At 45.3% G+C, this 23,872-nt stretch overlaps 1 protein-coding gene across 2 annotated transcripts in view; it reads right to left on the reverse strand.

The window, feature by feature from the left end:
• L3mbtl4 (L3MBTL histone methyl-lysine binding protein 4) overlaps positions 1-22,485 on the reverse strand; it is a 438,827-nt gene extending 416,342 nt beyond the window's left edge. For both annotated transcript variants that reach the window (XR_009586410.1, XM_060368214.1), the window contains exons 1-2: positions 22,350-22,485; positions 6,506-6,655 (exon numbers count right to left, since the gene is read on the reverse strand). The gene's annotated coding sequence lies outside the window, so the exon portion shown is untranslated. The remainder of the gene's footprint in view (positions 1-6,505; positions 6,656-22,349) is intronic.
• Between the last annotated feature and the right edge of the window lie 1,387 nt (positions 22,486-23,872).

The following is a 23,872-nucleotide window of genomic DNA, read 5'->3' on the forward strand; positions in this document are numbered from 1 at the left end:
ATCCACCTAGCCTGTCTGTATTGGAGTTTCCACAAAGGCGTGCCAACCTTTCCTTTCATCGGCCTCCCTCTCACCACACTTTAGAACAGTCTCCCTAGCTGATTGTTCAGCAAGTTTGTTGAATGAATAAAAAAAGGGAATAAATGTAACAAGGTGATATTTGGCCACATCTCCCCTTGCACTAGAGCAAGTGCATATATTAATTACTTTTTATTGCCTTGATAAGATACCATGACCAAACCAACTAGATTTATAGTTTCAGAGGATTAGAGCCCATGGCCATCATGACAAGGAACACGGCAGCAGGCAGGCAGGCAGGCAAGGCACTGGAGAAGTAGCTGAGATATTACCTATTAAATCACAAGTGTGAGGCAGAAACAGCTAACTGGGAATGGCTCTGGATATTTGAAAATTCAAAGCCTGTCCCCGGTGGCACACTTCCTTCAACAAGATCACCCCAAAACAGTCTACCGACTGGGGACTACATATTGAAGTACATGCATCTATGGAGCCATTCTCTTTCAGAGTACCACATTGTGAAAACGTAGAATGTGATACAAAGTGCGAAAAAGATAAAGGATGCAGTGACAGGTTATCTCACTCTCTAAGAAGAAGGTCTAAGGGAAAGCAAATTCAGCTCCCGAGAAAAGCACAGAACATAGAGAGGAAACAAGACAGAATGGAATTTTGTTATGAACTGAGCATCTCGTATTAAACAGTATGAAATCTGAAATGTCCAAAATAAAAAAATTTGTGAGAAAAAAATGTTACATAAACCATACATAGTTACAATATTGAAAATATTGTTTAAATCACTTTATTAATTCAATCTCTCATGGTTGATAAAATAACTGAGAAAAACAACCTAAAGGAAAAAGAAATTCTATTCTCTTTCATGGGCTCAAAGAGTTTAAGCCTTGGTTGCTTGATTGTAGGTAAATGTCATAGTGGCAGGTGTATGAGGCAGAGTGGCAGAGGAGCACTGCTCGTTCTTGGTGGAGAGAAAGCATTGGAGTGACAGGAAGCGACCAGGGACAATAAGTCCCCAAATGCCTGGGTACGTTTACCCAGACCTCCTAACTTTTCCACAACCTCTTAAAATAGCTTGACCTGCTAAAAGCCAAGCTCTCAACATGTGAAGCTTTGAAGGAATGTTTGATATCCAACCATAACAGTCTACCCAGCCCCATGAAAGTCTCATGAGATTCTTATGATGCAAAATGACATTGGTCCAACTATAAAATTTCCTGCTGTTCCACTCCGCTCCAGTTCCTATGGCTTTGCTATTTGCATCCCACACTGGCCTCTGGTTAGTGGCTCTCCTCGGTATCTGTAGATTTCCTAGGCAGGCACTCCACATTTCCAATGCCTTAGTCATCCAGAAGTCTTCACTATAGGCTAAGCTTCACCCTCATAGGTTCAGGCATTTCTGTCTGATGGGCTCCTTGCAGGGACACCAATCCTACACACAATCTTAGTTTTCCAGACCTTCCTTTAAAATCATGAAGGAAGTCTCCATGATGCTAAAACCCCATACACATTCTACTTGCTCACAGAACTAACACCAGATACATATCACCAAAGTCTTCATCCAGTTCCAAGAGCCCTTTTGAACTATGAATGTGGGGGCTTCTATATTCCTGAGATTCCATCAAAACACTTCCCTAGGCAGCGCAATGCAAGCATGATAGCCCAGAATAATAATGGCCACTACAAAGTCCACACACATCAGCCCTCTGTCCAGCCCCTACCAGGGATGCCCCTTCCTGTCAAAGCACCTAGGAAATCTTTACAGTTGCTACTGAGCAGACACGCTTTCTCCTCCTTCACTTCTGCCTCCCTCCTCTGAGCTCCCAGCTTTCTCCTTCCTTCTGGCTCACCGATATCTCTCTATGACCTTTCTAACAAGCCTCACTTTCTGGCCCAGCCCTGCTTTCCCAGCTACTCCTTCTTCCTAGACTTCTTTTCCTCTCACACAGGTCAAATCTGTTCTACCTGCCCCTTCTAGAAAGTTCTACAGCCAACTACTGAAATGGAGGATGCAGCCAATAGCTCAGCGTGTTTATTCTCTGTTCCTTCATTCTTCTGCTTTCCCATAATATTTATTATCATCTTTCAAACTACTAAATAATCTACCTACGTATTATTCACCATTTATTGACGGGCTTTACCCAACTCAGATATAGGCTCCATGTAGAGTCTGCGCCCATTTGGTTTGCTGATTGTCCGGTGCCCAAACAGTACCTTGCATAATCTAAGCACACAGCTCTTACTGTGTGGAAACAGAAACTAGGTATTAAATATCAACTTACTGAATCGGAAACTATTTAGTTATTGAATTTGAAACTATTTTACTTTAAACAATTGATTCAGTACTTTAATTTTCTAAATGTACTAGGTACAGGAGGGGTGTAGACCAGAATCCTAAAAGAAAGAATTCACTCTACCACCAAAAATACACTGTTTCTAAATCTTTCCTCTAAATGCCATTTTAAGTTTCTTTAGCACAGGGCTGTGAAATTCTGAGGTAAAGTACAGACATTTGCTTACAGCGTTTGCTACCTGAGAAGAACAGTGCATATTCTTCATTACAACAAACACAGCTCATTCCTTACAAAATTAATTATTCTCAATAGCTTGGTGTAATTGCGGATGTCTTTCCCTATTTTCTGTGCCCTTTATTTATAAAACATTGTGAGATTCTCGCTTGTGTCAGCATTGTGTACCGAAGGCAACCTCAGGGACATCAAAATGCATCTGTGTCACAGTAAAGAAGTCACAGACTTCCTCTTGGATATCTGATCAAAAGAGAGCCCAAGTGTGAATTCTCCACTGCTAGCCCTGTCTTCTGTCTCACCCTCAAAAACGCTTTACTTTATATGTATTTGAAAAGCACAGAAAGTATCACAGAGGAAAGGGATGAGGGACACTTTACAGAAATCTTTAAGGAATTTTACAAGAGATTAAATTGATGACCCTAACTGACCTAAAAACAAACACTACTTCAAACGTATCATTTATCAAGCAGTACCTGCATGATCTTTGCAGCACTTAGGGTGCATAATTATTGTCTTCAACTTGCTTGCTATTTTCACCAAATTATCATTACATCACACATACTCACAGACAAGCATTGGTCTCTAGGTCCAGGGGCACAAAAGTATACATAAGTTAAGATTAAAGCTACATATTAGCTGCGGTTGTAAAAATGATCGCATAGTCAAGTCAAGCCAAATAAGGTTAGTTGTTACCTTGTTTTCTTAGGCTGGATGTAGAGCAGGACCTGTCTTAAGTGACATACTACACTCCAAAGTACGGCAGCTGAGAGTCCCAGGGTAAGTGCCAGTCTCTCGGAATGTAAGCGATCTTTTTATTTTCCTAAAGTGCAAGGACACGCTTACTTCCTGGATCACCTTGGATACTGACAAGTGATCTTGCTCATGGTCTTATTCACAGCCTCCGTTACAGGACTCAGGAGGTGAGCTGACAATGTCTTATTCCTGCTCCCCATCTGCTCCCCACATTCTACATGAAAAGATTGTCACCCCACTGTTTCTGACATTGGGGAACGGTGGAAAAGCTGTACACCCTATATCAAGAAATACGTAGATAAAACACCTCAGCCCAGGGTCAGAGTACGTTCTCTCTTATTTTAAGAAGTATTATCATTAAAATAATGTTTTGACACAAACTTGTGACATATGTGCCTACACAACCAATTTACTGTTCCCAGGGTTAAAAATACACACTGCAATGTGTTTGATGTATTAACATAATCATGGCCTCAAAAAATATGTGTGGTAGCAGCAGCATCCAAGAGGCTAAAGTAATTCTCACTTTGGGGTGAGTAAAATCACAATTAAACAAGAAAAATCCAGATTGGGGACATTATTTCTGCACAGCAGCTAAATACATTACCATATTACATGAGTACTCTGCATTCAGTTTTCTTTTTGTTGCTTTTATAATTAACCTCCAGGGATGCTATCTATAATAAAGAAGTAGAAAATAACATGCCATTATAAAGGCAATTCTTTCAAAAACTCTTATAACAACCCTAAGCAAGACCAAAATGAGAAGCCATCCACCTACATTATCTACACCAACATGTCCGCAATGCAAAATTCTGGCAGCTGGACAGAAGCCAGCATTCCTCTGGAACTCATGAAGCCTCTTCTGCTCTGCCAAAGAAGCCATTTCTTTATCAGTGGCAGAAGAGACATGGCTATGTGTGGTACCTATTAGCACATCAGAGTACAAGCTGGCCTCTAGGCTCCTTCAGTGTCACAAGTACCTGTTACACATTTCAGAGTTTATGCTGGCGTCCTGGCTCTTCTCACCCTGCTCCTCCCTTGCTCTAAAGGTCTCCAGCCCGTGGGCTTCTGCCCCCATCCCCCACCCCCAGTTTCTCATACTTATACCCCTGCTATTTCAGCCATTCTCTCTCTGTCTCTCTCTCTCTCCTTTCTCTCTTAGTTCCCTGTCTTGTCCCTCTCTCTTGGTCATCTCTTTCCCTCCCTCTCTCGCTCTGCTCCTCTGTCTCTCCTCTCAGGGCCAAGTTGGCTGAACATATCCAATCTACTACTTTCTCTTTCTATTATATGTGGTGTAAGCATATAATTCCTTTAGAAGCAAAATGCCTCTGGTGGTTCTCTCGCTCATATTCATAATAAAAACCTTTTACTTAACCATACCTTGAAGTACCCATGTCTTCAGTTTATATAAAAACAACCCAGTATTATGAAGAAAAAAAAAAGACAATGTTATTCTCATCTGAATGAGACTATCTCACATTCTAAAGAGACTTCAGAGTAGTCATGAGAAAATATCTCCAAATGATTCAAACCGAGTCTCTCTTTTCTTAAGAACAAGCCATTCTTTTAATAGTGTAGAGGTAATTTGTGAAGTTCAGCGACATGGACAACCAGAGTGGACAATCATGGAGAGCCCTTCACACAGGTCAGTATGGATCCCTCTCCACACAGAATGTCACTGATCAGTTAGGACCTAGGACATGGGGCGGCTATGTTGGCAGTATCCCCGTGGGATGGCGCAGCTCCTGCTATAACTTTGACAGCCTCACTTGCCACTGCCCACCACATCAGCTGGTCCCTGGCTAGTACCAGGTGCCTCTCAGTACACTCAAATTCCCATTTCTCTCCTCAAAAAAGATCAGCAGTATGTGGCGTTAGTGTGTAGATCTAGCAAGCACCTGAGGCGGTGTGGAGAGCCTCTCTGTGGCCTGGACAAGGGAAGGTACTCCCTAAAAATATCTTGTGTGTCTCATCATGTGTTCAGTTTTCCCAGTGTGGAGTAAGCATATAATTCCTTTAGAAGCAAAACATGTCACCCATTCAGGGAAATATTATAATATATAAAAGTACTTTAAAAAACTGGCCGGCCATCGCTGACAGTTATTTAAACAGTAGCTATCTTTGTAGCATGTGCTAAGTATTTTGTGCTTAGAACGTCTTTTCATATTGACAGCACCCCTGCTGCTGAATGATTTTACATCTGAAAACCCCTATGTTGCCTTTGTTCTTGTAGGTACGCAAAGCTGACCCGGGACCAAAAGCCAGGCAGCACATTTGTAAACGTTTGTTTAGTCAACCAAAGGTGCAGATGTTTTTAAGTATAAAAATGGATGCCGGGAATTCTGAACAACCAAATAAGTAATTCTGATAACACACGACGAGCAGGGCAGCAAAAGTGACAACGACCAAACTTAGATGAGCAGAGAGAGTAAAGACGGGGAATGAGGCTCAGCCAGCAGCAGGCCTGAACGCAGATTATATGCATCAGCGAATAACACCGAGTCACCCAAAAGGCACTGGTCACATTAAGGAAAGGAACATACGTACTTCCCCTTCGAGTCACTTAAGCAACAGTGGGTCCAAATTTAAGTTCTCTACTTACTGCTACCGCATCTTCTGTCCTGTGCTGCGTGAGTCTGAATCTGTGTCTGCCTGAAGGAGATTTTCCTGTAAATCTGTCCCCAAGTCTCTCTTTGTATGTGTGTTGTTGTGTGACTGTGTATGTCTGTATGTGCGCAGATGTCTGTCCCTAAGAAAGGTTTTGCTCTGTGTTTATTGAACAGCACAGAAATGATCAGATGGAGAAGGAATAAGATACTTTACAGAACTTTAACAGAATTCTACAATGGATTATGTCACTGGCTCAGAAAGACCAAAATGACCTAGACAACAAGCATCATTGTTTATCAACCCATATTCATACATGGCTTCTTCGAGACTTTCTGGTGAATTTTAGGAAGTTGCTTTCAACTTCTGTATTTGTTACTTTCAACAAAAGGTACACATGCATTATCTAGGCCAGGACCAGAAAAGTAAGATAGCTGCTATGCATTAGCTTGGGTTGTAAAAGTTGATTACAAGTCTAGGCAAAAGAGATTGATGTACATTATTCTTTTAAAAGCAGGTGAAACAAAGAATTTGAGTAAGGAGTAGGAGAGCAATCTTAATTGACTGCAAGGCATGTTGCTTACTTTGGCAATGAGGTCCAGCAAAGATTCCAGTCTCCTGGAACGCAAGAGGTGTTTTCATAATATTGTATCTTCACAGGCACGCTCAACAAGCAGGAAAGTCAAGACTCAGAGGTAGCGCACAGCTCTCCACATTCAGAGAGATGGGTGAGGCTGTAAACAAAAGCAGAGAGGATCACAGCATCTTATTAAGGACAACAAATGAGACTAACAAGCAACATCATGAAGCTGAACAAACTAGCGTGGACTCTTGCTGCAGGTAACCAGCTTCTTTCCACCAGCTATGAGAACAGCCCAAGTGTCAGAACAGTTGGGCATCACATCTTTACTTCAAATGGCAGGGTCCAAAGAGTCCCAAAGTAAAAATATCCCCCAGACAGACTCAAAGTTAAAGTAGCTCCAGCCTTTGAGCAGCAGAGGCCACAGTAGAATTGTGGGGGCCAGAGCGATGACCAGGAAAGGGCAGAACCCCAAGAGGCCAGAGGCTGCAGATCCAATGGCTTCAGAGTACCCTTCCTGCGTGTGGTGCCACATGGAGCCTGCTGCACCACGAGGGATCTGAAAAATTACAGTGCCAGCAACTGACTGTATCAGTTAGGGCTGTTCTCAACCCTTCAAAAGTGACTGTTTGTGTTCTCAGCAGCTAAATGAGACACCTTTATCCAGGAACCACAACCTCCAGGAACATGGAGGAAGAAGGGTCAGAAGGAATGTAAGAGCAGGAGTCTGTGGAAGAATGCTGGGAGATGATGTTTTCTGGATATGCCATGGCCAAGGCACTCATGAACAAGTTCCGGTCGTCTTGACAAGGCCAAGCCAGTAAGACCAGTCACCCTTGCAGCAGAAAGTGTTAATCACACACAGTGTGTTAAAACCTTTTCAAAAGGAGGACACGAAGGTTGAGTGGAGACTGTTGAGGAGATATGGGGAGGTGGGAAGGAGGAGCTAGGAGTACCTGTGATCAACGTAAACTGTCAGAGAATAAATTTGAAATAAGTCAAGAGAGCAATTGCCTCCAGTGCTCCAGCACTAAAGCCTTTCACAAACTAGACTCGTAGCATCTCACATCTGAGAAGACACACAGTAACTCTTCTTCTGCTGCGTCTGCCTGCTATGCCTGTCCTTTCCAGTAGGAACTCCTTTTTTTCCCCTCTGAGACAGTCTCCCTCCTACACACATGACTAAGATAATCTCCTCGGGAGAGGCTTTTGTGTGGTCTCTGGTTTCGGCTCTGTGTGTATGTGAGAAATTAAAAGTCGGCAATTCTTCATAAGCCCACATACAGCTTTACTCATAGCAGGAAGGGCCCAAAACCTGAGGGCCTCTCTTTCGAGTACAAGGTTGCTAGTGTGTCTCTCTAACACCCACAGGACCCATGTATTTAAGGCATAGTCTCCACTAAGCCACTCCTGGGAGGTGGCACAGCCCTAGCAAGCGGCCCGGTGCTGGTCCTCTGGATTGAACTATGCCCTGGACATGAAGCTCCGCCTCCTCCCACCTTATAGGCAGCCAGTCGGTGCTGTGATTATTTGTTCCACCAAGCACTCCTCACCATTGCTCCCAGCAGCATCCTGAGCCAAGGAGGGCCATGATCATGAACTGAGACTTCTGAAACCATGACCCAAAACAAACCTCCTTTTCATGAGTTAATTTACGGTGGGAGGGGAGAGCTGAAGAGCGCATCCGTGTTAGTCATACATAGGACAGAAAGGAAGGAGATGGCCGGGAGTGGAGAAGAGCTGGAAACTGTCCTTGTGTCCAGGAAGGCATCGTTTCTCTTCCTGCCCCCAGGTGCTAAGTGGAGCCTCGTGTGGTACCCTCAGGCTCGAATCACCAGCAAGCACGAACCTTCAGAATGCGTGGGAGGGTGACAAGCTCTCTAACCCTCCACGGTCCTTAACACTCGCGGTATGTTCCAGAAGAGAAAATAGGCGAAGACGAGCTGTTTGCTCTCAACTTCCGACCATCATCCTTTGCTGGGCCCACAACTCTGCACTAAACCCTCGAGGCTAGTCAGAGCTTCCGGGGTTGTTGAGAGCTCGAACGCCGCAGTCAACAACGCCATGTTATCTTGTGCGGTCTTACGAAGTTCCTGAGTGAGTATTCATTGCCTATCTCCGTATTTTGACCTAAGATCTTTACATATCCTTTGGGGATGTGTAAATAGACCGCTAGCTTCCACCAACCTGAAGCTACGACTGTCGTCGGACAACGCGACTCCCATAGCAGGAACCCCTGCTTTGCTGTACCCCACCTATGTCTTTGAAAACACGTTTCCACCGCTGCATCTGAAAAGTTTACTGATTTATGATCTCCTTTGTTTTAGTACTGTAAGAATGTACTGGAAGAATTTCCATGTTGGAACATGATGTTTGGGGTAACCTGAATCTGTGTTCCAGAGACAGGGCCACTCCTATATGGTTGCAAAATAACCTGCTTCCTAGTCCCTTTGAGAGATGGCTGTGTTCTGTGTGGCCACTGAATTCTTCCCCTTCTTATGCTTGGTAAGTGAATTTGCCAGAAGGCTCCCCCTGGTGGTCTCCACCGCCCCCGCCTCCCCTCCCCCCCCTCCCGCCTCTCCCCATACAGCCTGCAGAAGTTAAAGCCTTAGCCCCCAAAGTTAAAACCTGGGAAACTGGACGAGCAAGATGGCTCAGCAGGTAAAGGCGCTTGGTGTTAGGCCTGATGTTCCATAGGACCTGCAGGGTGGAAGCCAAATACATACCCCTGAAATCGTGCTCCAGCCCAACACACACACACACACACACACACACACACACACATCCCGAACATTAAAAAGCAAAACAAGAAATTACACATCCATTTTTTTTTTTGGAACTAGATTTCAGACTTCTATGGGGAGCACAAGGGAAAAGGAAAGAGAAAAGGGGTCGGGGGAGAGGATCTCAAGATTTCCAAACAGCACCAGTCTACTGCGGAAGCCCCGCTGACATGTGCCCTAGGTAGCCAAGCTCACCAGTCCCTCCGGTCTTAAACAGGAAGGTCACTGTACCAGCCCAGGACCTGGGTACCCGGCACTGACAGCATCTGAGCTTGTGACCTTTAAAGTCTGCCCCTGAGCAACTCAGAGAGAACGCCAGTGTGTGTTCAGTAACCATAAAGCAACTTTCCCTTTCTACTGGTAGACTGGAAGACGGAAATATCACCTGGGGAGGGGGAGAGGGGTGAGCGCTTCCTCCAGCCGCTATCTAATGCGCTTTTCCTGACTGTTTTTAATCTGACAAGAGCTGAATGAACCCACATGGAGCCTCTTCGTGTTTTAATTACACTTAGCCAAACCTCTAGGAAGAAAAGGGAAACAGTGCCACCTAACTGTCCAAGAAGCTTTGTTCTTGAGGCTGACTTTTCTCCCCTCCTGTTTCCGCATGTTAATTATCAACCACTGCGAGCATGCCACTACTTGCAATTCATTCTTATCTCAGCTGCTGATGATTTCACAGGAGGAGATGCACAGCAGCCATGTTCTCAAGAGCAGAAGGGCAGTTTCACTGCACTTTAACAGGTAAGGCAGCATCCTCCAGCCTTTGCAGGAGGTCCAGGGAATGCCGGGTTAACAATATGTTTTATTCAGCTAAACCCTGAGAATCTTCAGGTGAATTTCTTTCATGATACACTGACACATTCCAAATATCGTACGCCAACTTTTTCTGCTTCTTCAGCATCTAACTCAGGGGCTGAGGGAGATCCATGCTGCCACCTCAACATGGATGGCTCCTCCCCTGCAGTCACTCTCTTACACTGTGCCTGTGGATACAGAGTGAAGTAATACAAGCATCCAAAGATTGACAGAAATACCAGAGGTGGCTTAGAAGAAGAAAGAAAAGTGTGTGAACCTGAGCCTGACGTTTGCAAACCCCTTAGGAAGCTTCCCTAAACTTCTATCCATAGCAGCAATAGATAGATAGATAGATAGATAGATAGATAGATAGATAGATAGATAGATAGATAGATAATAAAGCAAACAGCTGAACAGTGGACTCCAAAGTCAATGCACCTTTTCTGAGAACTAAAGTCTATGGACAGATTCAGAAAGAGATAGAGAACCACCTACCCCCTCCCCCAGCCCTATTAGAGACACTGGATTTGAATAAGAATGCTTCCCATAGCCTCTGTATGGAAATGCTTCACTTGGTGGAACTGTTTGGAAAGGACTAGAAGGTGTGACTTTGTTAGGAGTGTGTCACTGGGGGCAGGCTTTGAAGTTTCAAAAGCCCATGCCATCCCAATCAGTGTGACTTCCTCTCATTCACTTTTGCCCATGCTCCCACCCTGTCCCATCTGCCTGTCAACTACTGCTCCAGAGCTATGCCCACCTTGCTGCTGCCATGCTCGCAGCCATGATGGTCATGGTCTCACCTTCTGAAACTATAAGCCCCAGATAAAGTCTTTCTTCTATGAGTTGCCTTGGTCATGACATTGTATCACAATGAGGAAAAAGTAACTAGGGCGATGCCTTTGTAAACCCAAGTCAACAGTGGTGACCACATCAGCAATATCAATAATAATCTCAAAAATTGTCACATCCATGTTTGGATGGGTGTGACTATGAGCTATAATACATAATACATAATACATTAATTTCTAGTCCTTATAAGCAACATTTATAGATAACATTATTTCACATATATTTCAGACTCTCAATTTTGAATATTTGTCAAACACCATTAAAATATTACTTGGGAGAGATGGCTCCTCAGATAACAGCAAAATAGAAATTTTTGCAAGATGTAAATTTTGTAAGAAGCACTTATTGCTTCTTACAATATTCAAACTGAAACAATACAGTGTAACTCAATCCCACTCCACTCTCACCCAACTGTCCTGGCTAGAGAGCGGCTTATAACATGTTAAGTACATATGAAATGTAAACGAAGGACAGAGTCATAGCATGAAAGAGCTTGTGTATTATGGCTGAACTGAGGGTAGTCGGGCCCAGAGACTACAAATAAGTGGCTCCTTCAGTTTGCTTTCTTAAAGAAATAGGATAGAGTACTGCAAAGCCCCTCACTGTTCAAAGCTAAGAGTCACTAGTGTGGCCCCAGCAGACACAGGGAAGTGATGGGCTTCAGAAGGCTTTTCCATGCTGCATGTCTGCACCCTTAGCATCACCAAACAGCACTGGAGGGAAAACACACACACACACACACACACACACACACATACACAGAGTATGCACAAAGACACAGCAAAAGGCCCAGATGGGTCTTCATAACAAGGACGAAAAGGACATTCCCCTGCCTCAACCCAAACCTTAGCAACATCTTCCCTGGGATCAGGGAAGTTGAAACATAGCTTTCCAATGAGGGTTCTCCAAGCCATGGCTTCAAGTGTTGAGGTACCCAGGGCTGGGATACAGGATCTCCTGTCCCCAGTTTTCTCCCAGTGACAGAAAGCTTTCTCAGCCTAGAGGAATGAGATGTGCAAACAGAATTTTCTTTAAGACAAAACTTCAAGATTTACATGTTTAGAGTGTTTTCATCTCCTCAAAGTAATGCCCTTAGCACACTATCCATCTAAATATTTATCTGTTTATTCAAGTGGTTTTTCTGTTACTCTTTTTAATCCCAAGCACAGTCTATTTGACCACAGAACTATGCAAAGCTACAGTGTTAGACCAGGAGACTTACAGTTTTAATAAGTTTTCTCATTTTCTAAAATCACCAAGGATATCTCATAGAATAAAATAATATAATTCTGGATGAAGTGATAAATTCGACTGCTTCCACACATAAATGCACATCTGCATGAATTGACAGCTGCGCACACACACGTAACGAAACGTGACATGTCTGCGAGCGCGGCTTCGCTGACAGCTCATTGGTGGGTGGGAATGCAGTCATTAGACAGCGCGCTCCAACTTCAGACCATTTGGTCACTTTAAGCCACATAAATCTCCGAGTGCACAATCTAACCTCTGGCGGTACCCAAACCAAAACTTGATCCCAAAATATACAACCATGAATGTAACTGATCACAAGTATAAGTGATACCGACCGACCAAGTTAACGCAGAGGCCTTGACTGAGAACCAGCGCTCAATCCTAATATTTTCATCATCAGGTTTAAATTTTGAAAAAAAAAAAAATGAAGATGACTTCGGAAATATCAACATTCATCTGAAACAAGTTCAACTACATAAAATAATAGTTCTGAAAGGAAAGAATAGCTGCTACTTCCAAAGTCTAAGTAAAAGTAGTTTGCCTCTTAGTGAATAATCTCTTGTCCTTGTCATTGCAAGTAACTGAATGAATTTCTTTAGAATTACCCAAAGCGCTGGTCAACAAATGGGAATAAAGGCCAGTTTGTCACTCAGAGGGGAACTGTTTTAATTTCACATGGCATTTCAGGAGTGGCATGGGCAAGGCTATTGCATGTGACGCTCCGAGGCCACAGGATCTCCCTGCCTGCCACGGATGTAGCACCAACCTGATGTTCACAAAGCTTACAAACCTCACTTACACTTCTCTGGATTTTAAGCTTCACTCCATTTCTCATGAGACAAAAAAAAAAAAGCTTAGCTTAGCATTGTTCTAGTGTTTCTTGCTTTCTCAAACAAAGATAGCACTAGATAAACTGAGAAACTCATACTCTGCTTAAAGAAATTTCCATGTATTATTTATGCTTTGGGGAATCATGTCACTGCTCAACCTGGACCAGCGATTTCATTGGCCCCTTCCAGTGTAAATCTAGGTATAGCTGCAAATACCGACTTTTAGTCTCTAGGATAACCAGCCTGACCAGGTGTGACTGCACATGTTTACAACCCTAGCACTGAGGGGCAGAGGCTAAATGGCTCTCAAGTTCAAGTGCAGCCTGCGCCAGATACTGAGACCTCGTCTCAAAACACACACGCACACACACGCACGTTCACAACCTGTTAATTTCTCCATTTTATTACATATGTACATGTGTTGACTGATTTGAGATTCTACCTACACGGAAGAAGTTACCTTTCTACTAATTACACTTTAGGATTCCAAGGAAGATGTTAAAAATGTTTTGGCAAAGTCTGATAGAGTTGAAATCCCATAGAAGCAAACATTCATGAATAATTTTCCACATTGTTAGCTTAAACATGTAAAGTGAAGCTGGGCATGATGACTATAATCCCATGGTGGGGGCAGGGTGGGGGAGGGGCTGATGCAGGAGGATGACAAGTTCAAGGCCAGCCTGAGCTTCTTTGTGAGACCCTGTCTTGACAAACAAGAAGATAATATAAAGCTCCCAATGAAGAAGAGCATGTGGTCTGTGCACCTCATGCCACCACCACTTGTGAACCTGACAGGAGTAATAAGATACAAAATCTCAGGGACGCAAAAAGGGAATGCTCAGTTTCCTGTAACTTCTTTAAAAGACTTTTAGTTTTTCAGTTCCAGAAGGAAGATGCTTGGCAGCTTTCCATCATTTAGCTATGAAGGCCTCCGTGATAGAAATTTCAAATGGCATGGATTAGAGAGAGACAGGAGCAAGGAAAAACAGAATGTGACAGGGTGAAAGAGAGGGAGGGAATGTCTTGGATAAAATTATCTCTCTACAGATAATTTAAGCTGTTTTATCTCTGGTTTCAAGTGACATTTTTTTTTAAATACTTAGGTTGAAAAAAAATACAAAGAACTGTTTAATGTTCACAGACAAAGGCATTTCTATTGCTGAATTTATCTTCATTTGTGGTCCAGAACTCAGTGAGAACCTTTGAAAGTACAGTGTTGGCAGTTTCCACAGAGTGAGACTGGGCTCCCTTCTTTTGTGCTGTACTGCAACAGGGTTCACACGAACAAGGCAGAAATGACACAAGCAGCGAAGGTTTCCCTCATCTCTACAAGGGGTCGATTAAACCTCGTGCCTTTCCTTCCATCCATAGCACATGGTCTCTGAAGGCAGCACATACAGGAGCCAGCCTACCGAGGGCAGAGCTGGCGTAAAGGTGACTGTGTCCTCTTCCACAGGAAGCCCTGGAGGGACCGTCTGTGGATCAGAACAGAGTTTCTCTAGTAGGGACTTGACAGGGATGTCCTCACTCTCATTGGCACTCCCTGCCCTCTCCCATGCAGAAGCATGTTTTCCATTCCAACTCCTCTCCTAGAGCCACGGGGCTTCATACACAGCCCTGAATGAACTCCAAACGCCAAGGGTATTTCCTGAGCAGAAAAGACCGCCAGCTTCAAGCTGAGGCCAGACACGTCACCTGTACCGGGGAACACCACTGATGCAGAAGTCCTTGAATCACTCCCCAAGAGCATCACGTCACACATGACACAGAGGAGGCTCGGAGGACTCTGCCTGTGTTGGTGTCCCCCGGCCTAGCACAGCCTTCGCCAAGTTAACAATAAACATTTATAGGATGGATGAACATACTCTCACTTAGCGAAGAGAGTATGAGTGTCACGACTCAACTAAGCAAGCACACAAAGAAATACCACCCTATAAATAAAGTCCACCAAGCCATTGGATATTATTTTGCTACAAAACTTGGTTATGAAAACAAGTGTCAGTATGACACAAAACCAATACAGAACTCACAAATCTGATCCCCAGCAGGAAAAGACAAGCAGCTAAAAAGGAGACGGACAGAAGAGGACAGACACACACATATGTACGCATATATGTGTACATGTATGTACACATGTCTATACATACACATATGTGTCTGGGCTTAGAGAAAGCTCCATGGGCTGAGACCCTAGAAGCTAAATCTGAGTTCCAAATAAGCCACTACTCAGTTGGCGAGTAGATTTGAGCAAGAAGTTGTTCAAGCTGCTATTAATAACCCAGATGACTACCACTGTGTGATTAGAAAAGACGCACTTCCTGTCTGACTACTCATCCGCGCCGCATCGACTAACATACACACTTTTTGTTAACAAAAGAGTGTGAGTTTTGACATATTAAGAAGTTCTTTTAACTCAGGTAACTGGTTTTCTGGGACTCCACTGGCAGTCTGGCTTCTGCCCAGGTTGGAATAGCAAGACCCTGTCTCAGCCACACCAAACCGCACCCCACCCCATCCCACTACATCAGATCACTTCAGTAAGTCAACCCTTGTCAGGGTGGGCCATCATTTAGCTGGGAGAGCCATCATTTGTGGAATTACCTACACCCCATCAGGATGTGGGTATGACTGTGGAGCTATCCTGATCACTAACTGTCTTGTTAATTAATTCAGGAGAGTCCAGCCTCTGTTGGTAGCACTGTCCCTAGGAAGATGGTTCTAGGCCATATGACCGTGTGAGTGAGACAACAGCAGTGTTCCTTTAAGGTTCCTGCTAATGTGGGACAGAAGAAGTGTCTCCATAAGCTAATGTTGGCGTGTGATAAAGCTTACCGCTACTCAGTTGAAATATGAAAGAAAGCATGCAGAAACAAATGTGATTTAAAGTCACGCTTGTAACCTTCACTCTGTGGAGCATATTGGTGGGTAATGCCTAGCCATAAATACTTTCTATGTTTCTTTACCACTCACTCACAGCAATGGGCTCGGTCTTGAACAGCCCTGGAAAGATTGACAATGATCATTGCCTTACAGGACAAAACTCCCGTGTGACTCCTGATGATCTGCCATGATTAAGTGAGTGGGCATCACCATTCACACAAACAAGATATCACCAACTCATCACCCTCACAATCATAGTCTGTCGACATTAACGCCTTCTAAGCTGTTTGACCACGTCCTGGAAACACTCCCATAACTTCTGGAGTAAAACCCCAATGGACTCACTGTTGTGGTCAGATAAGGAAAAGACTTTTGTTGTAGTCATCCACAGAAACTCAGTGAATAAACGACCGACTTTGGGTACTGTGACGGCATCTCTAATAATTCAGCTGTGTGGTGCGGAGGGCCAAGTCAATAGGGTGTAATGACACGGAATTAAAGAATATTCTCTGCCCTAAAGCAAAAGATAAAAAGAGCATTGATTTTCTCTTTGACGTCTGACTACTGCAATAACAAAATGGAGGGCTAAAGGTCAGCCGTGAACGTTCTCAATCAACCTGACTCTGCCGGTTACAAAGGAACTCCCCGTCCGTAAACAACTTTGTAGACCTGCTTTCTTGCACAGCGATCACTAAACTGACTCAGAGCATTTCCAATTTTATTCACGGGGTGTATCAGGCAGCTGTTACACTTTGGAAATATGAGGTAACAAACCCTTGATTAGCCGACAAGCTTCCTGGAGGGTACAGCAGAGCAGAGCCCTGTGTCTCCCAGCGTGACGGCATTTGCATCAGTGAAGTTTACCGGAAGGACAGGACCTGTATTGGGGAGCACAGAAGCAAGTAAAGGAGGAGTCACAAGAAAGGCAGATCCTAAAGTGCCGAATCCTATGAGGCAGAAGGGGTGCTGCACCCCTACAGTCACCCCAAAGCACTGTCTGAACACATTGCCATGCTCCCACGTGCTTAGAGAGTGGAAGGGCCGGGTTCAGCTTCTGCCTTGAAACTCTTAGATTTAATATGGCTACTTCAAAGGGCAGGAATCAATGAAACAAGAAACCAGTAAAGGTCTGTTTGTTTGTTTGTTTGGTTGGTTGGTTGGTTGGTTGATTGGGTTTTATTGTTATTTTTGTTTGTTTTTTTGTTTGTTTTTTTGTTTGTTTTTGATACATAGCACCTGATGAACAAGAAGAGCATTATGGTAAATAAGAAATTAAAAGTTGATCAAAAGTAGAGCTGGAAGATGCCTCAGTTTGTAAAATCCTTGCCTCTCACAAACATAGAGACCTGAGTTCTATGCCTAGCACCCTCTTAAACACCAGCCTGTAATCCTTGAACTGGAGAAAATCCCAGGAGCTTGCTGGCCGACCAGTCTAGCTAAATGAAGAAGGTACAAGTTCAGGGAGAGACCCTGTCCCTAAAAATAAGGTGGAGAACAATTGAAGGATACACGCAATGTGGCCATCTGGCATCTACATACAGGAGCATGTGTGTGTGAGTACATATCTCCCAACACATACATACACACAAGTACACATATACCATAAACTAAGTAAGTAGACCTTGTGCAGACCTGTAAATACCAATACTTGAAAAGATGAGGCAGGGGGATTGCAAGCACAAGCCTCATCTAGGCTACCTATTTAGTTCAAGGCCAGCCTGAGCTATACAGAGATACCCGATTCAAGCGGGGGGGGGGGGGGAGAAGAAAACATACATCCAGCTAATTATTCAGCTTAGAGTACCAGCAAGGAGCTATAAACAGCAGACCACAAACAACAGAAGGCATCCGGTCAATAGAATCCACTGTTTATCTTAGCAGCATCCTAAATATGCAGCAAATATTTTAAGCACAGTGATTTCACATTTTCCTACAATGCAGATTTCTATCTAATTTTTTATATTAGTGACTATCTCTTAGGTCGTGTAAGACCCATTTTACCCAAGCCTCCGACTCTTTCTAATGTCTCCACAGCACTGAGGGGAGTTTCTCACTCATTCACTTTCTACTTTAGGAATCCTAAACAAATACTCTACTCCCTGGGTGACAAAAATCAACAGGACAAGAAGACTCTGTGGGTTTTCTCCCCTATGCCTGCTTCACTCAGCTATCTTCCTGTCGACATTCAAACTGACCTTGATTAAATTCTTACTCTCATTTGTGGAACAGCAATGACACCAAAGACATTGCATTATTACATGGCCAATTGAAGAAACTAAAGCCAAGGGCAGAATCTTTGAACTGTCCTGCATACAGACCTGAAGCCATGGAGCTATCGTCTGCTCCTTGTTATTTATTCGAAAAGAAATAACAATTATGACCATGAGTAGGTTCTAAAATGCTGTCATGCAAGAAAGTTCACTTTCAAGTGTGAAATATTCTGGAGAGCAGTGGCCATAAATAAGAAACAATATATAATTGCTGGACCAGAAGCCTTTCCAGGAAGTGGAAAGTTCCAGAGCCATGATATGTATAGGATACCCAATATAGGGGAAACTGAGTAAGAGGTGACCCTTTGACACTTCCGCAAATTTTAGAATTTCCTGGTCAGGAATAAAAGCTCTGTCCCAGGGCCCGCTCTTGGGCAGGGCTGAGAATGATGCATCCAGGTACACTATGCAACTACATGAAAGCTTGTAGTCTATCTACAGAGGCTGCGACTATCTGCAGTGTGAACCAAGCAGAATACAGAAGCCCCAGAGCTGCAGAAACTGAAGGAAGCCGACCCCTGACAACCTCTAAAACCCGGCACTTAGAGCAACCCTTTCCACTGGACATGTGCCACAACAAACCAAGTATCTGCTGAAACTATCCAATCCTTCTCACTGGGTAATAGCCAAAGCCAGGTAGCCAGGCAGCTTTTCCTAGTCTTCTCTAACACCCACTCAGCTTCTCCAGCTGCAGATCTGGGAAGAGGAGCCCTGGGTGTTTTCCTTTGCCTGCCCTCTAATGCATCAGCAGTTTTGGCTATCTTGCCTCGGGAATGCTCCTGGAACCCCTCTGTTTCTACTCATCTCCCCTCCCACCTCCCTGCTCCAAGCAACACTAATTCCCTCCTTGTCTGTTCTGTTTGCCTTGGTCCCCAGCTAGCTTGTGACTGCCCATCCTCAGAGGCCTTTGCTGTCCTGCAGAGCAAATTAGCTCAGCCTGCTGGACTCTCTCACCATTGCCTTCAAGTCTGACTTGCAGGTGTCCTTTATTTGTGTGATCAGTTGTTTATCTGTCCCCGAATTGCACTACAAACACCATGGAAGCCAGACTCCCATCCATGCAGTTACTCTGACACAAAGCAAACCAGTGACACACTGTGGGTACCTGACCAAATGTCTCACATCCTCCTCCTCCTCCTCCTCCTCACAGAAATGGGGAGTAGAGAATACAGAGTGGGGGAGATTGTTCAGCAGATGAAGTGTGTGCTGTATGAGCATGGGAACCAGAGTTTGGAGTCCAGCCCCATATGGAAGCACAACACAGCATCATAATCTTATCCACGGGGGCAGAAAGGAGGCAGGGGTAGAAGGGAAGAGGGGCAGATTCCTGGAACTCAGTGGCTCCTGGCCTGGCGCTGGCATTCTCAACATCTGTCTTCAGGAGGGACAAGCAGCGCCCTGCAAAATGTCTGGCTTCATTGGGCGAACGCTTCAGGCATGAGCTCAAATCAACATAAACGCGGAAAAGGCTGTGCAGGTGACAACGAGCAGCAACACTCCAAGGGGGTGACAGACTTCCTGAAGTTGCTAAAGCGAAGCAGTGATGGCCCTTGGGGCTTTTGGAGTCAAGGTTTGCTTTTTCCAATGTTCTCTCTCTCTCTCTCTCTCTCATGCACACACACACACAAATCATTCATACTTTCAAAATGAAAAATGACACTATTCTGCAAAACATGACAGTGAAATGTGTAAACAAAGGATCATTTTATGAGGGTCAGTGAATTGACAATTTTCTTTTCTCCCCCAAAAATCTTCAAATTCATTATTTTGCTAATGAACAAGTCACCCTTTGGGGAATGTGTGACTGACATTAAGCCTAAATGGTTCTCTTTACTTAGAAGTATGCTCCTACAATACACTCTACTAAAAATATTGTTGCCAGTTCTACAAAGATGGATGTTTCGTCAACTACAAAACACCGTGTAAGTCAAAGGGATGTCCTTATTCCTAAACCAGGAAGCAAAATAATCCCACATTTCACACTGAAACACCTCGGAACATTAAGACCATCTCTTCCCAGCCAAGCTCCAAGTTTCCAGCTGGGTTTCTCATTAGCAATTGAGTGAGAATGTTATTCCCTCTGCTGGTTAGCACTGGGTATTCTGTGTCTACTTTGCCTCTGTGTCTAGCCAAACCATTGGTTTCTCTCATTGCCCCCATCCTTGGGTACCGCCAATGGTCACACAACTGCTTTCTTCACTTGCCGGTCTCTTGATATTTGTTTTATTTTGTTGTTTTGACTTGAGTTTTGCCACCCTGATATGTAACACCTCCATGTTTCCTGCCTCTCCCCACTTAGGTCAGCACCTGTTTCTGATGAGGACTATTTCAGCCTCTCTCCTGATATTTTAGATCTAAACTGATCCGAAGTCACCCTAGTCTCAACCACATTGACTCTGCTCTCCTGGCTCCCAGTTCACCAAAACCAGCATCCTTTCCTAATTAAAATAATGCATTAAAGAGTGGACAGTGATTTCACCGTTTCTTTAACCTCTTCTTCAGCTCTAGAGGAGGGAACTGATACCACAATAAATGAGAGAATGGGGGTCAGAGAGCTGGAGTTCCTGCTGACTGAGAATGAGCCGCTGGTACAATCCAAACCCACTTTGCTCCCAGTAGCTCTTCTTGATAAGAACTTCTACCTGCAAACCGCCCTTCATAATCGTGTGGACTTTCCTGATTACTGCTTCGGATGCTCATGTCTCTGCTTGGGGTTCTCCTGATCTCATGCAGATTCCTTCTTATTTTAAAAAAACTTAAGGTGTACTTAGTCACACGCAGTACCCCAAAAGGCACTGCAGGCTGTTTCCTTACTACTGAGGATGAGTCTGGTGTTTAAGGCACTTCCCTTAGGTGCTTCAACCAAGCTCCCTCTCCTTAGAACCTTGTGCTCAACTGTAGACACCACAACCCACTTCTCTTTAAGATGGAAGCTTGGTCAGTTCCTCTACTGCTGCTTTCCAATCGCCTCCCCACCAGTACTTGTAGAAAACGTTTTGAGAGTTTATTTTAAGCATCAAGTTGCTCTTAATATCATCCAACGAAGTATGAATTCAATGATTCCAGTGATCTAACGATACAGGAAATGCAAACTCCCCACCACCTCGTTACCACTCATTAATCAGTGTAACTGAATTCAACCCATGTGGAAGTTCTAAACTATCTCTCCTCTTTCAGTCTTTTCTCAAAATCCTGCAGTTACCAAGAGAAAGCCACTTCAGGGTCCAGAGGGTTGGGAAACATCAGAGCATCCCACTGCCGCTTTCAGCCAAGCCCTGAAAGCCCAGACCTGCGACAGACATCTTCTGGAGCGAAAGGCCAACAAGGCACAGTAGGAGAAGCAGCTGGCGAGTCTGGGTGGAGACCAAACAGGCTGGAAGAGGAGCAGGATGTTCCGGATCTGGCTGACTTGATCAAGTCACCACACAGAGCACTCTCAGGAGCAAGACTGTCCCTGCGCTGGGCACGTGGGAGGTGGAGGCTAGACTGTCAGGATGGCGAGGCTCCCACCCTCGCCCCCTCCCCCGGCTACTAGCAAGTCTGAGGATGACTGGATCTCAAGAGAAAAAAAAAATGAATGACTAAAAAGAAGGATCCTGTAAGTGAATAGAAGTACATATGAGCAAAAAGAACGGTTTGAAGCTGTTAACTATTGACAGATCAAAGGCTGCAGACAAGATACTCAGTCCCCACCTCCAGAGAACTCTTACACCGATCCCTCATGTAACTGCGCTGGCCCACGCAAGTCTCCAGGCCCTCCCCGACAAGCCAGCCCCTCAAGGCCTGGGGAGCGGTCAGTGTAGAGAAGACAGAGGCCAGCATGATTTTCCCACACCCCAGGCAGGGTAGTTACAGAGAGGGTCTGCCCTGCGCCTGGTCCTGGCTCTGACAGCCCGCGGCAATGAGGCAGGGAGAACACCGGACCTCCTGGGTGGACATGCTGGAGGAGACCGTCCCCGAGAAGAACACAACAGCTAACCGTTTCCCCCCAAGTGCGGGTGCTCAGGAAGGCTGGGGGTGCTGGGCCACTCCCGGCCGCGCCCCGCCGGCTGAGGAGCGAAAGCAAGCCAAGTGGGAGGCAAGTGGGGTTCGCCTAGCCCCCACAAGGAGAGAGAAGGACGGGAGCCCACGCCGCTGCCCCTGCCCCGCGCGCCGCCTCCGCCCAGCCCCGCGCGCACGCTGCTTACCCTAGAAGCGCCCCGCAGCAGCTCCCCGCGAGCTGCGCCGCCCCGGGGCACGGGAAACGCCCCCGCCGCGCGCGCGCATGCTCCTGCCGCACCTGCCTGGCTCTGCGCCCCGCCGCGCGGCGCCCAGGCTGGGCTTCCCCCGGCTTTGCTGCTGTCCCCCACCCACCCCAACCCACCCCCACGCCGTCTCCGCCGGGAGGCCAGGCCCGCGCGTCCGGGCCACTCTCCAGCCACCCCTTGCCTGCAGTCCCGTCCCAGGCGCTCACCAGGATTCACCTGCACCCTGGTGGATGCAGAAACCGCTTGGTTGCCGGTGGCTTTGGACTTCACCACACACGTGTACTGGGCTACCTACCGGATGGAGATAGAGGGATGCTCTTCATGCTGAAAAGGGTTGGGTGGAGGGAGGCTACCCACTCGATCGTAGCTGCGTGGGCTGAGAACCCCGGGCTGGTCACCTCCTGCTCTCTGGGAACTTGGAGCCCTACTCACTAACTGGCCTTTCGCTTGATTTGAGGAGGATCTTGTTTCAGTCATTTTTGTGTTTGATAGCTGGTAATTGAAGGCTACGTCTTGCGACTTTTAAGCAAACCTTCCTTGAAGGTGTGTAAATGCCAGTGTACGAACAATAGCCGTCTGGTGGGTACAAATACTAGGTTTTTGCTTTGAGCCAAGAAAGCCAGTACTTTAACATGATCGATACCCAGAATCCTGCTTTCGGTTTGTAGCTGATTATCCTTAACTGAGGTTTGGAAACTTGGAGGCAAGGCTGGGCATTTGCAAAAACATGATGAATGGGTGTTGAGAAAAATATGATTTGCTGATGCATTTTTTAAGTAAGGGGCAGTGACCATGGGAACTTGTAAAGGCCAACATACACGCCAACCTAACTATCCAGTTAAGACAAAGATTTGAGGTAAAATGATAGAGAAGCCAGCCGCAGTAAAGCGAGGAAAGCAGCTGAGGTAAATCCTAACGGAGTGGCGTGCTCATTTTTATCCTGCTTAAATATGTTCATGCTAAGACCCGTGGAGCTGGTGATGCAGCCCCTTAACGACGGTAAGAAGCCAACAAACCCAGCAGATGTTCAAAAGTCGACGTGCACCTTGGACTACCATGGCTACTATCTAAGCAACAGGAAGGCTGGCTGGATCCCCTGTCCTGGCCACATGGAATCAGAGGAGGCCATTGGAGGAAGGGGTCGTCAGCTTCCTCCTTCCCTGCCACTCACAGGAACACAGGCAGCCAGCCGGGCAGCTCAGGAGCCTGTGCCTGAGGAAGGTCCAGAGCTTCAATCACTGCAGTGTAGGCCTGGCCCTCCCCGGTAGTGTTTACCATAATGAGTCTAAATCTCAGTGATATAAACATCCAAATCATTCCAGTATGGAGGCGCGAGTGGTTCACCTGCCCCTCAGCGGAACGGTCGATGCTACACAAGAAGAAAGCTGAGCTGAATCTAAGTAGGCAGAACTTAGAGCCTACCTTCACTAATTTTGAAATGGAAATTTTATAACGTTTACTAA

This window comes from Meriones unguiculatus, chromosome 15 (assembly GCF_030254825.1).
Source record: "Meriones unguiculatus strain TT.TT164.6M chromosome 15, Bangor_MerUng_6.1, whole genome shotgun sequence".
Taxonomy (NCBI): domain Eukaryota; kingdom Metazoa; phylum Chordata; class Mammalia; order Rodentia; family Muridae; genus Meriones; species Meriones unguiculatus.